Genomic DNA, 4,136 nt, shown 5'->3' with positions numbered 1-4,136 from the left:
TGAGAGCTGCTGTGGCCCCTGAGGCTGGCAGGGTCCTGGCTATAGCCCTCTCTGGGAGGACCCACTCCCAGGCTATGCCTGGAGCTTCTAGCCAGAAAGGAGAAGCTACAGGACCCTGTGGGCTGGCTTATGTGACACCAGGCGGACTGAAGCTAGCCATGGTCCCAGCTGCCACACTACCACAGAAACAGAGGCCCCAGGGCCCCCAGACAGGCAGTGCCTACAGGCTCATTGTGAGGTCAGAAGCTCTTGAGGTCATAACTGGTGACATCATAGCTGCTGACCCAGAGGCTCAGACTCCAGCCTGAAGCTCCTCTGGGCCAGAGAATGGCTGCAAAGTCAGTAGCACATGGGCCAGGGCTGGCCAGCTTCTCAGCTCCACACACCCACATGGAAACATCCACATCTGCACTCTTCATGGCAGACACCTCTCCCTGTTCAGGTTCTGGAAACAGAAGAGATGCCAGAAATAGGAAAAGATTCACTGAGGCTGTAGAAAAGCTGTTTCTTTGGAGGAGTGAACACCACAGAAAGCACCACAGGTTGCAGGGGGTTGAGAAGACAGTGTGGCCGTTTACCTATGCCACTGTCTGCTGCACCCTACGACTTTTCACTTACTAGTGCTAACGGGGTTTTTGTGTATGTGTGTGTGTGTGTGGATTATTTAGGGTTTTCTACATGCCATCTGTGAACAGAGGTAATTTTATTTTTTCCTTTCCATTTCAAATGCTTTATATTTCCTTTTCTTGCCTAATTGCTCTGGCTAGAACTTTCAGTACTGTGCCAAATAGAAGTGGGGAAGGTGGGCACCCTTGTCTTGTTCTTGATCTTAGAAAGTTTCCAGTTTTTCACTATAAAGTATGGTGTTGGCTGTGGGATTTTTTGATATATTGCCTTTATCATGTTAAGGAGCAGTGATTTTATCATGAAAAAGTATCCAATTTTGTCAAGCGTTCACACCAACTGAAATGATGTCTTTTTCCCCCTCATTCAAATAATGTAGTGTAGTACATTGATTTTTTTTTCATTATGAAAAAATAATTCTTACATTCTAGGGATAAATCTTACTTGGTGACATTGTGTAACAGTTTTAATATGCAGATGAATTTCATTTACTAATATGTCATTGAGCATTTTTGCATGTATATTCATAAGGGATATTGCCCTCTAGTTTTCTTGCAGTGTCTTTGTCTGGCTTTGGCATTAGGGCAATGCTGGCCTCACAGAGTGAGTTAGGAAATGATCCCACCTCTTCAATTTTTAGAAAAGCTTGGAAAAGCATTTACATAAGTTCTTTAATAAGTGTTTGTTAGAATTCACAAGTGACATCATGTGGACCAGGGCTTTCTTTGTTACTGATTCACTCCCCACACATTAGGATGGCTATTATCTGAAAAAAAAAAGGAAAATTCAAGTGTTGATGAGGATGTGGAGAAATCAGAACCCTCTCACATTGCTGATGGGAATGTAAAATGGTACAGTGGCTGTGGAAAACAGCCTGTCAGTTCTTCAGAAAGTTAAACATAGGATTACCATATGACCCAGCAATTCCACTCCTGGGTATATTTACCAAATGATTGAAATGGACGCAGATTCTTGTATACTAGTACTCATTGCGGAACTATTTACAATAGCTAAAAGGCAGAAACAACTCAAGTGTCAATCAACAGATGAATATATAAACAAAATGTGGTAGAGCTATGCAATGGAATATTATTTAGCATAAAAATGAATGAAGTACTGTTTTATGCTACAACAGGATAAACTTCAAAAACATTAAGCTAAGTGAAATAAGCCAGACACAAAGCTCATATATGATTTCAATATGTGAAATATCTAGAATAGACATCTTCACAGAGACAAAGTAGCATAGAATTTGTCAGGAACTAGAGAGGTGGGGAATTGGGAGTTATTGTTTAATGGGTATTGGGTCTCCCTTTGAGATGATGGAAATATTTTGACAAGAGGTGCTGGTTGCACAATACGGTGAATGTACTAAATGCCATTGAAGTGTACACTTTAAAATGGTTAATTCATGTGAATTCACTTCAATGAACAAGACTCCTGCCCCTGCCCCACCCCCCCAAAGATGAGTCTAGAACATCTTATTTGCCAGAAAGCAAGTCAGTGATCAAACAGTGATGAAGACACTTCAAAATGACCCAGAATCAGCTTGAATTGGTCGAATCAGGGACAATCTGTATTTTATTAACTCAGCAACAGAAAGAAACAAACTACTGGTGTCCACAACAATATAGATTGGTCTCAAATACATCCTGCTAAATGAACAAAATGAGCCACTACAGACTACATACCAAGTGATTCTACTTGCAAAACTATAGTGACAGAAACAGACCAGTCATTGCCAGGGGTCAGTAATGAAAGGGAGTGGATTGACTTCAAATAGGCACTAGGGAATGTTTTGGGGGTTATAGAAATTATTCTATCGATCATGGTGGCTACCTCAATAAAGTGGACAGAAAAAAGAACTAGCTGCCCATGTTTGAAAGAGACTTCACATTTCTCCATTATTCAGGGAACCCAGCTGCCATAGCTTGCGTAACCCAGATGGCCAAAAGGAGGCCAGGTGAGTGGAGACTGCCCCTCGACACGGCCCATGTGCTCTCTGGACGCCTGGGCTGCTTCACTCATTTATGTGAGCACGGGCCCCCGAGGGTGTACAAGCAGAAAGAAATTGTGCCTGACTCCTAAACAGGTTACAGGCTAGAGAAGGGGTGAAGCGATATTGGGTGAAGGGCTGTGTCCTAGGAGCCCAAAGCGGCTTGCTAGCATCTGTGGAACTGCATTCTCTTCTCTCTCTGAAAGCCTCTGTGGCCAGTGCAGGAATCCCAGCCCCTCCTAGCCACAGGATGAGCTCTGCTCTCCCTGGTGCCATCGTGTGCTAGCAAAAGGGAACAGCAGAGGCGGATGCGACGGCTCCCAGCTTGGCAGGAAGACTGGCTGAACCTGGCTTTGGGATTGCAGCCCTTGAGATTTTGAGTATCAGAGGGAGGGGGCGGCTGAGCAGGCCTGCATTCTCTTTGATGAGGCACACGTGGGCTGCAGTGATGAACTGGGTGGGCAAGGGCTGAAACCACCTCTCCACTTAAATTTTCTGAAGCGTCATTCCCGGCACAGGTGCAAAGAGGTTCAGGACGCTTATGACTCCTGTTTAGAGTGTGTCCTTTGTAAAACAAACAGAACAAACCCTCTCTGTTCAATGTTTCTTACTGTACACTTTTATTTTTCCACATTATGGTTTTGCCTGGGTAATGGAGTTTGCTCTGGGGACAGCAAGAGATCATTCTTCTCTCCTCTCACCACATACAAGGCTGCTGGAGAAGGGGGGCAGGGACACCAGATCGTGGGGTTTTGAATCCTGCCCAAAGTCTAACCTGAGGCCTGTGAGTCCACTAAAGAGGAAACTCAAACTGTATATTGTTAAATAGAGACCAGATTCAAGTTTGGGAGTAGGCAGCTGTGTGTGTAGTGGGGGACTTAGTGGGGACCACAGAGGCAGCAGGAGGGACCAACAAGGGAGCCCCTCCCAGACTAGAGCATGGTTCGTAGCTGTAGGAGCAGGGACATTTGATATTGTTGACAGCTTTTATGTGTGAAGTCCTCTGTGACCTGAAAGGTTCCAGCCCTGTGCTGGAGCCTGTGGTGGGAGCTGTGTCCCCTGGAGGCAGAGGGTGGTCCTGAGTCCTAGCCTCATCTTCATGGAGGGGATGAGAGCAGGGCACCAGCTCTGGAGTCAGGCAGCTATGCAAGAAGACGTGAGTCCAAGCCCTTTGCCCAAACACCAGAGGAAGGGGCCTTGAGAGGGCTGGCAGAGGCCCAGGCTTGCTCCTTCAGGGCGGCAGCTCTCCAGTACGGACAGCTGGGCTGCCTTTGCACTTGACTGGGCCGTCCCTGGTATATTGGTGGTGATCCAAGGGGTTACAAGAAAACAGAGCCCCAGATGCCCGCAGGTGCATCCAAGGTGCTGCAGGAAGAAATGCAGAGTGCTAGACTGTGAGGCTAGTCTGTCATTCAAATGCCTGAGGTCAGAAATGCCCTTCAAACTGGCACATGGAGATGGTGTGTTAGTCAGCACCCACCTGCTGCAACAAAGACACCTCCAATGCAGTGGCCCC

This window comes from Saimiri boliviensis, chromosome 8, assembly GCF_048565385.1.
Source record: "Saimiri boliviensis isolate mSaiBol1 chromosome 8, mSaiBol1.pri, whole genome shotgun sequence".
Taxonomy (NCBI): Eukaryota; Metazoa; Chordata; class Mammalia; order Primates; family Cebidae; genus Saimiri; species Saimiri boliviensis.
Note: the sequence above shows the minus strand (reverse complement) of the source record.